At 43.0% G+C, this 12,149-nt stretch overlaps 1 protein-coding gene across 1 annotated transcript in view; it reads left to right on the top strand.

Moving 5' to 3' along the window:
* LOC122799790 (F-BAR and double SH3 domains protein 2-like) overlaps nt 1-12,149 on the top strand; it is a 1,119,909-nt gene that overhangs the window by 228,321 nt on the left and 879,439 nt on the right. The gene's annotated exons all lie outside the window — the stretch shown is intronic.

Here is a 12,149-nt window from a genome sequence, read left to right as displayed (position 1 = left end):
TTGCTACAAATAATGCCCCCCAAAAAATCATTGCACAGCACTAAAAAGCCTTAACAGGCTAGAACTTAAAATCCACCTCAACTACCATCATCTTATTACAGCCCAGAAACTAATAAGCTCTCCAGAAAAATGACCAGCTCAAAAAGGAAAACTACAACCTATACCACTAATCAAGAGCTACAATCCAATAGCAAAGCTTTTCTGTCCATCACAAAATCAAATAACAGTGCAGGGACTCACTATACTCTCTAACCAGGTAGCAAAATCTGAAACCATATCCCCAGCCCTAAAATAAGGCAGGTAGAGACACACTGCATGGCTTCAAAACATCACTATAGAAACACCTGCTAAATAATTGGTTGTGGTCATGCAGTACCCCAGGCTACCCCCTCACCACCATCACTCAACCTGAACTCCAGTATCAGTTACACTCCCCTTTCTTAACCTTTCTGACCCTAATCCTACACATGTAACTTTATATTTCTATCACTAAGAAATTTCATTATATATTCTCCCACAACTGTCATTTACACTATTCTTTTACAGACTGCCACTCCACCCACTACCTACTTTCTCACCTACAAAACTTCCATTTCCCAGGAAACTGCCACTACCTCTATTTTCTTTAACACAGGTCTTTACAAGCTCTCTACCTCAATCTACTTAATGTTTCACATAACTACTTTCCTCTTGATTTCTACCTCCTGCTAAATCCCTTGCTGTCTTTGCAACCCTTCTCTGTACTTCTGATAAGTGCATTACTTAATACTTCCACTGTCTATCTGCGTAATTTCTCTGCATTTGAAAAAAAAAAATTCCTTAAAATAGGCTACTGTATGTTACATAATGTGCTCTAGATGAATTCATATAATTGTGTTTTCATGTAAACTCAATTTATTTTACAAAATGTCATTTTTTTAATCCTTAAATGTACTTGCCTGATATGTGGAGCTTTATCTTCATGGACCTCTGCTTATATAACTACATACCTCACACACTATGTCCACTGATTTAAGTAGTTGGTGGTTGTTAGTAAATATGAGACAACTGCTGTATTGTCTTAGGGTGCCCATTTCACCTTGGCTGGCTGCAGCGACAATCTAAAAATACAAATCCTTGGTTCCAGGTGCTTACTAATCTAGGTTGTAGGGGGGTTGTGGTTTTGAATTTTGGATTTGATTTACTGGAGGTACTGGCTAAAACAAACAATCCAGGTCCACACATGAAGGGCAGCGTACTACTTAGTGCAAACCACAGCCTCCGTGTGCAACTACTGACTATGTAAAATACACTAGACATTGGGGGAGGATGTTATATAGAGAAGGTTAAATGCCTCTGTCTACAGTGCAGCGTGTAGTGTCTCTGCAATGGGCAGGATCAAGCTGAATTGCCTTATTTATAACACAGAAAATAAGCAACAAAAAGCTCAGTGGAGCACACCAACCAATAGCAAGGCACTTAAATTTAGCCTCACTATTAAGTTAAGCTCACAAGGGCAACCACGGAGGTGCAGTGGTTAGCATTGTCGCCTCACAGCAAGAGGCTCTCTGGTTTGATCCTCGGCTGGGGTGCCTTCTGTGTGGAGTCTGCATGTCCTCCCTGTGGTCACGTAGGTTTCCTCCGGGTGCTCCAGTTTCCTCCCACATCCCAAAAACATGCTGTAGATGAATTGGACACACTAAATTGGCCCTAGGCATGAGTGTGTGCATGTGTGTGCCTTCTGTGGAAGGTTGGGCGTTGGGCTGGCAACTCGACACTGAAACTCTACTGCCAATCATGAATGGAGAGGTGATCCGCTGTGGTGACCCCTAACTGGGGAAAAGCCAAAAGAAGAAGAAGATTAAGTTAAGCCCACAAGTACCCTGTAAACCTTAAGACACCAGAAGCAACCAGTAAACTAATTTCAAGAAAATTTCTTTAATGTAGGCACTTGTTAGTTTCACCAAGAATGAGAAATAGTGATGATTTGCGTATTGGCTACTGCATGACTACCACCAAAGCCGATTTCTCCATAGCTGCACTCTGCTAGGCATCACTGTCCCTGTGCTTCTTCCCTCACCAGATGCAAAACATCCACACTAATCCCAAGCTGATTCTTAAGCAGGTGACAGGCTCTTTGGTGATTCGCAGTCTCATCTTAATGTTCTGTGGGTCTGCAGGCTTGTTGCAGTTTTCACTGGTAGATGCCCTGGAGGGCACATACAGCAGCTCAGTCCAAGAGATCCAAGCTGCAATATGGTCCAAAGCCCAACCAGTCAGGGAAGTCCCATTTACGCTATCCAATCACAGTTAGGAAGCAGTGTTTCTGTGCTCCTTCTTGTATCAGGAGCAAAACAGTAGTGCTAATCCCAAGATGGCTCTGCAGAAGCAGTTTTCAGCTTTTCAGCAATCTGTCATCACCAGGAAGTCTAGAAAATACTGTCACTGTGCTCCCTCTCTCAACAGGAGCAATACAGAAGCATTCCTGAGATGTGGTTTGTAGGCAACCAGTAATTGTTAGGCTTGCCCAGATACATATGATTTCAAAAGTACTATGTAACAAAATGGATGAATACATTTTTATTGCAGTGTGCACTAAACACTGGAAAGACATGAAAGAAAGAGTAACTGAAATTTTAACAGTCTAAGGGGAGGACCTTCCTAGTATGAACTTTGTGTTCACATCAGTACATTTATGTAGGCAAAGACTAGTTGTTAAATTATTCCCTTGCACTGAGCTTGGTGACAACTACTCCTGTTTTAATTGTGCTTCTGGATTAGAATTTAAAATAATTATATTTTCTTTTTTATGCACATTGTATAGTTTATGGTGTACTAGGAGGCACTTAATGTTTATGCAGTATTACATAATTTGTGATACAGTTGAAGTGTATTTTTTTAAGTATTTTTATTTGTATGTAGCTTTCTTCATTGTGTCATTGTCATGTTACTTTTGTATGTGGTGAGTGGTTAAGTATTTACATTTTAAGATCCCATTTTAGCTGAATCATTTGAGGCTTTGAAAAAGAACTGCATTTTGATGATGTGGTTTGTGTTTAGTATGCTTGATCTAAACCTAAAACCATTTATTTTTTTAAAGAATTGTTCGTGCTCATGTGTGATTTTGATAAGTGTATGTAAGCAGTAACATATGCTATGGCTAGTGCTAAAGGCTTATCATATATCCAGGATGGTGTTTAGCACAAATCCCACAGAATTCTGAAAATAAATTGAAGTAAAACATTAAAACATAAGAATAAATAAATGATTATGAAAATAAATAGCAGTTAGTAGCTGCTTTTTAAATAAGTTTTGCTTTATTTTTTAAGAGAAAGCAGCACCCCATTTCTTATGGCTGGTAAGGTTGGAGAGTTGTATGGCGTTTGTGAAGGCTGTGTTCTGTCTTGTTCCTGTCACCTGGTTTTAGCCATGTACATTGACTCTATAAGTATCTGACAAATCAGATATCTTATGTTTTATGCACATCCAAGGGTGTGTGTTGCAGTGGATTGCGAAGTGTCACTGGCTTATAGACTCGACACACATTTAAGGAACAACTTCTAATGTCAGACTCCTGAGCGAAGTGTCACTGGCTTATAGACTCGACACACATTTAAGGAGCTTCTCCTAATATCAGACTCCTGTGCGAAGTGTCACTGGCTTATAGACTCGACACACATTTAAGGAGCTTCTCCTAATATCAGACTCCTGTGCGAAGTGTCACTGGCTTATAGACTCGACACACATTTAAGGAGCTTCTCCTAATATCAGACTCCTGTGCGAAGTGTCACTGGCTTATAGACTCGACACACATTTAAGGAGCTTCTCCTAATATCAGACTCCTGTGCGAAGTGTCACTGGCTTATAGACTCGACACACATTTAAGGAGCTTCTCCTAATATCAGACTCCTGTGCGAAGTGTCACTGGCTTATAGACTCGACACACATTTAAGGAGCTTCTCCTAATATCAGACTCCTGTGCCTTGGCCCAGTAGTGCTGGAGAGGCTCCCCCAGCATTTTGACAGGCATTTCTTTCCTGCATCTGAACCCATGACAGGTTTCAATGGCGTATGCTTTACAGGGAATAGAGCTTATCCCTGATCTCCCACTTCACAAAGGGGTATGGCCCCACCTGAAGAGTAGGCTTCACTTAAGCCATATAGAGCTATAGGCATTCTTTCTGGCCCTGAAGCTCTTCAATGCTAAGCTGTTTCTGGTGCATCTCCTCCTCTGGTCAAACAGCCAGTCCATCATGCGGTATCTAAACAAGCACGGAAGCATGTGGTTGTACTTCATGTCTAGGGCGGTGATGCCATAGACTGCGGCATCACCTTTCCATTTTTGACGTCTGTTTGGAATCTACCTGGCTTAGGTTTTCCAGAGGTGGGACACTCTGGAGCTCAACCTTTTTACAACTTGTGGTAGCACAGCTCTTCTCTGTTCTGTCTGGTGCAGTATGGAGAGAGGCAGTAGTGGTTGATGCATCGCCCATCCCCTGGTATGGGTGACTTTGTATGTTTTCATGCCTTTCCTTTTGATTCCATGCCTCCTCATAAAATTCAGAGAAGGAAGAGCAGAACTCATTCTCATTTACCCCTTGGTGGCTGTGAATGGAATATTTTCAGATTTTTTGGTCCTTAGCTGTATAAGGAACACCCCTTGTCCAAGCCAAAGGTGTCCACCTCAGAGCTTGGTTGCTGATTGTAGTAATTTTATTCTCACAAGTCTTCTGGCCAGAATCTCCGAGATTAGGCAGCAATAAAGCTTTTCACTTGGGAAGCTTATTTATGCAAGTGGAAATAGTTCTCAGTTTGAGCAGTACAGCTTGCAGATGATCCTGACTTATCACAGATACTTTTTGGACTTTATTTTTAGTTATCCCATATGTAGGGATGTGGATGTTAGCCTTTTCTTCCTGGCATAACCATATGGAATGCAGAAATGTAATGACATCCAGCTCTTCTCTGGCCAAAGAGTTCCTTATAGGAGTGTTACATATCCATTGTCCTATTAAGAATCCTAACTTTTCATGAAATCTGAACCACCATGAATGACAGGTTTGCCTGGCCACCATTTCATAAGCCCTTGAGAGCACCAATGTTGTATTTTGTCTTTTGGAAAGCACCCTTTTGGTGACCTGCATTTGTTCTTTAAGGGTCTTGAAGCTTCAGGCCATCAATTATTAGAAAATGCAGGATTGCGGTAATCCTTAAGAATAACCCATGTTTCGCTATGGACATGATTTCCAAATTAGCCTTGAAGTAATGTATTCCTGTCCCTAATTTTTTGCTAAGGCATAAACTATTGTAGAAAGATCCCTTCTCACTCACTCTGTGAATCACCAGTTCTGGTTTTAGCTGACATTGGTACACATATGTTTAGTAAGACAACCAAATGGCTGTCCAGCTCCTTTGCTTCAAGCAGGGAAAGGCTTGCAGTTACCAAAAAAAATAATCTTTCCGCGTAGATTGTTGGTTGCATCATCTTTTTCCAAAATATTGCTTCCAGCCCCTGGAACTTGCTTCAAGAATATCTGTTGCAGATACATGCACTATATAGCTACTTACTGTTGCAGATACACACACTATAGCTACTTACTGTTGCAAGATACACTATAGCTACTTACTGTTGCAGATGCACACACAGTAGCTACTTACTGTTGCAGATGCACACACTATAGCTACTTACTGTTGCAGATATGCACACTATATGGCTACTTACTGTTGCAGATACACACACTATGTATCTACTTACCGTTGCAGATACACGCACTATATATCTACTTACTGTTGCAGATACACACACTATAACTACTTACTGTTGCAGATACATGCACTATATATCTACTTACTGTTGCAGATACACTATAGCTCCTTACTGTTTCAGATACACTATAGCTACTTAATGTTGCAGATGCACACACTATAGCTACTCACTGTTGCAGATACACACACGGTATAGCTACTTGCTCCTCACTGCAGAACCTTCTCCAAGATTTACTGCCTCGACTATGATTCCAAGAGCTGGGGATTTTCTTTTGTATGTCTGTGATTCTTTCAGGCTGTCTTTAGTTTTACACTTGAAATTCATCCCAACCACTGACTCCTCAAGGAAAGGTAGTCAGTGATGTTCATCGTGTTTCACTGTTGCAGTCATTACACTTGGGTTATCCTGCTGGCAGGCTACCCACAGTCGGCCTGAATTCCAAAGTCTAGGTCCGGCGTCGGTTGCTGTCGCCTCTTCCCTGACAGTGCGCCAGGGGTATTAAAAATGCAGCCAACACCATTTTCTTCAGTCTTTCTTGCCGCGCGGTGCCCTAAGCAAAAGCAGTTCGCAAGTGCCAGTCGGCCAACTCCTGAGATTTTCGAATTTGAATTTCAGATCCAAAGTCTTCAATAAAGCTAAGTACCCCGAAACTTTTTCTTGCTCCAGACCGATGTCAGTAAAAGTTAACAATTGTATTTCTTATGGGAAGCAAATACCTCATAAGGATTTTCATTCTTATTGTATTCCTTGCCTAGGCCTTGACCACAACGTTGCTAGTTGTCAGTTTTGTGCTAGATTCAACCAACGCACTATTAAGCGTCTGTTCGATTTTGCTTTACATTATTTTGGCCGAAGATTTAACTATATAATGCCGTCGGAACAACCGACGACCGGAGTTCATAAAACGTGCAAAGACAAAGAAAAGGACAGGCATCCGAGGTCCAAAACCGACGACAAAGCCTCTTCTAGGCCAGTTGCCGGTTCTCAGTGAGGTGCTTTTGCAGCCCCTGACTTCAGAGCCACAGGCTGCTGACGACTCCCACATGGAGCCAGCTAGGCCTCTGGATACTCCAGGTATTGGACACTCGGAAATTATTACCTCAGATGAGTCCGGAGCCGCTGAGCAGGCATCGGCTTCTGAGGGTGTTTTCAGACCTACGCAGTTATATGTAAAGCCTACTTCAGCTTCCAAAGCAAAGACTAAAGCAGTTCTAAAGACAAAGAAACAAGTGCAGCATTCTCCTGGACAGACTTCCATGCCTAAAAAGCAGAGGCTCAAAATGGCCGAAGACCTAATTACCTTGATCAGGGGTTCCCATCCCCTTCCTGACAAGAGGCTTAGGCAAGAGACAGAATTTGAATCTTCAGATCAGGTTTCCATTTCCTCTGACTCCTCTTCTGAACAGAAATACTCTCTGCCTCCTTATGAAGATTCTGATGCTGAAGAATCCATCCCTTCAGCCTCTCTGCCTGAGGATTATTCTTTTGGGGAAACCCTGCATACCATGAGGGAGCACTTCCACTGGGAGAGCCAAGACTACTCAAAATCTAAGAAAAGGCTTAGAGATTTTCTTTTATTACCTCAACACAGGCCTCTGGCTATCCCCCCTGTGTTAGACATTGTAGATGATGTATTTTCAGAGACCGGCCTTTCTCCTGACTCTTTACCCCCTGCCCCTGTTAAACCAGACAGATACTACAGGGTTCCAGATTCACATAAATTTCTTTATAAAAACCCTGCTGCTGACCCAGAAACTATATCTCAGGGTCCCGAAGGGGTCAAGGCTTCTACTGCAAAAAAACCTATCCCCTCTGATAGGGATTCAAGGGCGCTAGACAGATGGGGTTAAAAGGTTTACACTTCTGCTACTTTGGCTGTGAGGGCTTTAAATTGTCAATTTCATATGCTTAAATATCAGCAATACTTAATGTCACTGCTAAAACAGAAAATGTTGTCAAATTCTGATTGTGCAGAAAATAAGGAAATGCAGGATTTATTGCATGCAACTGAACAAGTGGGAAAGCATACATTGCAATGTGGTTTTGATTCTCTGGAGGCCTCTTGCAGGACTGCAGTCACAGGTTCTGTCATTAGGAGGCATGCTTGGTTAAAGGAACAGAATCTGCTTGATCATGTTAAAGCGAAATTATTAGATGCTCCATTACAGCATGATACTTTATTTGGTGTTAAAGCAGAGGAGGTATTGAAAATGGAGGACAAAGCAAAATCTATGCAAACAGTAAAGGATTTCTTACAGGTACAGCCACACAGATTTGGCAGGAATTGGCGTACAAGGAATTGGTCCTTTCCAGTGTCAGACAGGCCACAAAGAGGAAGATACAGATGCCCCAGAGGCAGATCCCAGCCCCAGGGCTCATACAGGCCTAAACAGTGGGACGCTTCTACCTCCAAAAGCGGAGAAGACAACTCACAGCCATAGAGGAAACAGTCCCAATGACTTTTCTCTGCCAGCACCAAGCACTTATCTTTTGGCAGCCCCCTTAGGGGGAAAACTAACACTTTTTTCTCAAAATTGGCACATGATCACCCATGACAAATGGGTCTTAAATATAGTGTCCCAGGGCTACAGGTTCCACTTTCACACCCTGCCAAGGGCAAAAGGTATGCCAGACCTGCCACACAATCAATGGGCAGAGGCATAAAAACAAGTTTCATCCCTCATGGACAATGAGGGCCATTCAGCAAGTACCACAGCAAGAGCAGGGACAAGGATTTTACTCAATACTTTTCTTGGTACCCAGAAAGGACAAAGCCTGGAGACCAATACTGGATCTGTCTATGCTAAATACATTTCTGGACGTCACAAAATTCAAAATGTTGACTCTGCAACAGCTTCTGCCCATGCTGGGCAAGAAGGCTTGGCTTGTAACTTTGGACCTAAAAGAGGCATACCTGCATGTACCAATCAGACAATCTTGCAGAAGATACCTCAGATTCATAGCTGGCTCAATGCACTACCAATTCTCTGCACTGCCCTTTGGCTTATCTACTGCGTCCAGGGTCTTCACAAAATGCCTGGCACCAGTAATTGCATTTTGCAGACAAAGAGGAATTCAAATATATCCTTACTTGGATGATTGCCTTATTCAAGCAGAGAACAAGGACATTCTACTGAAGCATCTGGCGTTTGTAAAAAGATTATTAATTTGCCTAGGGTACACAGTAAACGAAAATAAATCAAAACTAGTACCCTCTCAAGAGATGATATTCCTGGGTGCAAGCTTACATACAACTGCCCAGATGGCTTATCTCACGCCAGACAAAGGCAAGTGACTTCTTACTTCCAAATGTTGGCAACAAAGACCCAGTTATCTGCAAGAAAAATTCAGCAGGCTTTGGGCTTCATGGCATCCTGCATTCTGCTAATTCCATATGCCAGACTGCATATGAGGAAACTACAGTGGTATCTAAAAAGTGTGTGGACTCAACATTGTCACAGTCTGGAAACATTAATTACCCTCGTTCCTTGCCTGCAACAGGAGTTTCGATGGTGGGCACAGGCCTGTCACCACAAGGGATAGCCATTCACCCTACTCACAGCCAGGCAGTCACTAACAACAGATGCATCAGATTATGCCTGGGGGGCCCACATGGCAGGAAAATGTATTAAGGGCACATGGTCCACAAGCCAAATGCATCTTCATATCAATCAAAAAGAGATGCTAGTGTTCAAAATGCCCTGACAGATTTCAAGGATCTACTTCATCCAGGACAACTACTGATAAAGACAGACAATACCACGGTCATGTGGTATATAAACAAGCAGGGAGGCACACATTCCTACCCCCTCTGCAGACAAGCCATGACTTTGTGGGACACAGCATTGACTCATCAAGTACACCTGCAAGCACAATTCCTGCCAGGAAAGAAAAATACTCTGGCAGACGAACTAAGAAGAAACCTCACGGATCCCCACGAGTGGAAACTGGATCCACAAGTCTTCAGCATGATAAAGAATTGGGGATGCTCAGACATAGATCTATTTGCCTCCACTCACAACTGCCAACTACAGAGATTCTGCACAAGGACTTATCACAAGAAAGCATGGAAAGTGGATGCCTTATCCTTCAGCTGGAAAAACCTAACAGTATATGCCTTTCCTCCACTGCCTCTCCTCCCCAAGGTACTTCTAAAGGTCAGACAAGAGAAGCCAAAAATGATTCTGATTGCTCCAGACTGGCCCCGCCAGCACTGGTACCCAATCCTAAAGAGCTTGTCTCAAGGCCCAGCCTGGAAATTGCCTCTGATTCCTCACTTACTGACCCAATGAAACAATCAGATCCTGCACAGCCAACTCAGAACCCTAAATCTGGCAGCATGGTGGATAATGTAGCCGTTCAGAACACACCTCTCTCTAAAGCGGTGATGGAGGTTATTTTGGAGGCCAGGAGGCCCAGTACCAGAAAATCTTATGCAGAAAAATGGAAAAGATTCTGTGCTTGGAACCAGGCACAAGGAACTGACACGTTTTTACCAAATATTTCTCAGATTTTACAATACCTAACTGAGATGCTGGACAAAGGCCTATCCTTTTCATCAATTAAAATCCATGCCTCTGCCATTTCAGCTCATTACAATACGGAATCACCTATTTTTTCACATCCGTTGCTAAGGCAGTACCTCAGAGGGGCCAAAAACATAAGACCCCCAAGGAGAGCACAAGTACCTGCATGGGACCTCAATTATGTCTTGGAAAAACTCACACTGCCACCTTTTGAGCCAGCCATTACAGCTGAAATAAAGTTCTTATCTTGGAAAACAGCTCTGCTCCTAGCAATAACCTCTGCAAGACAAGTCTCAGAGTTGCAGGCACTCATGGCTGTGGAACCTTTTATCATTTTCCATCCAGATAGGGTTTCTCTGAGGACGAACCTGACATTTATGCCTAAAGTAGTTTCCAGTGTGGCCCTTAACCAAACCATTCATTTGCCTACTTTTTATCCAAACCCACAGAATAGGGGTGAGGGACTCCTGCATTCTTTTGACATACACAGACAGCTGCGCATCTACTTGGACAGAACTAAAGCTTTCAGAAAGACTGAGCAACTCTTAGTGGCATATGCTGCAGGATCACAAGGAAAGGCTATCTCAAAGCAGACCATTTCAAAGTGGATAGGCCACTGCATTTGTTTCTGCTATTCACAACATGGCAAATCAGTGCCTAAGAGCATTAGGCCACATTCAACCAGAGCAGCAGCCACTTCAGCAGCCTTCCTCAGAGGGGTACCAACCAAAGACATTTTAGAGGCTGCAACCTGGAGTTAGGTGCACCCTTTTACCAAGCACTACCACTTACCTCTCTACTCTAAATCCAGAGCAGGCTTTGCCACTGCAGTTCTGCAGGGCCTTATAGCCTCTTCTAATCCTATTTAGATCCATCCACCCAACCTCAGCTTTGGGATTCAACCCAAGTGTAATGACTACAACAGTGAAACACGATGAGCATAGTACAGTTGTGTACCTACCATAAATGTAGATGTTCGAGAGTATTCACTGTTGCAGTCCAGGTTAACCACCCACCACCCCCCTTTTCTTTGCTGGGACTTATCTGTACTTCTCTATCCTATACAACCTATGCAGTGTATTTGCTTGTAGATGAAGGAAATATTTATTTTAGTGCATGCATACTTATTGGCATAATTTTTAGCCTACCTGTTTGGGGGCACCTGACATCTGGGGCAAGAAAACCTTGAAGAAAATGGCGTTGGCTGCATCTTTTATACCCCTGGCGCACTGACGTCAGGGAAGTGGAGACAGCAACCGATGCTGGACCTAGACTTTGGAATTCAGGCCGACTGCAGGTAGCCTGCCAGCAGGATAACCCAAGTGTAATGACTACAACGGTGAATACACTCGAACATCTACATTTATGGTAGGTACACAACTGTACTTTATGTACCAGTTAACATTCTTAATCACTTGAACTTTAAAGGACCCTAGTTGATGGGTCATGAATGGGGTAACCCCTCCATTCAGCCCCAACTGTTGTAATTCCATGTAGTTTTGGGTAGATAGATATTTGTATGTTATTTGTTGGTCGCATAGATGTCAGATCCTTGTTATTTGTTAATTTGCAGGAAGAGTGCTGTGTAAGTGGCCGAAGCTGATCCAGCCAGCATGTGAAATTATGGCGGGCATCAGCTCTGGGTGTATGAAACTGTGGGCATGGAATCTTACAAAGAAAGACAGACTGCTAGACAGGGGTCCAGGGAAGTAAATAGTGTGGAAAGAAATAGCCAGGGAATTGTTATGGCTAGGCTTGTATAGGCCCTAGGGCTGATAGCCTAGTACCAACCTATGAACCAGACAGTAATGGATGCATAAGGTGAACCACAAGCACCCAGCAGGGAGGGTCCTTTTCTAGGTAAACTGATGTGGCAA

This window comes from Protopterus annectens, chromosome 4.part0 (assembly GCF_019279795.1).
Source record: "Protopterus annectens isolate FY-2018-M chromosome 4.part0, PAN1.0, whole genome shotgun sequence".
In the NCBI taxonomy this organism is placed as follows: domain Eukaryota; kingdom Metazoa; phylum Chordata; order Ceratodontiformes; family Protopteridae; genus Protopterus; species Protopterus annectens.
This window is presented reverse-complemented; position numbering and strand designations above follow the sequence as displayed.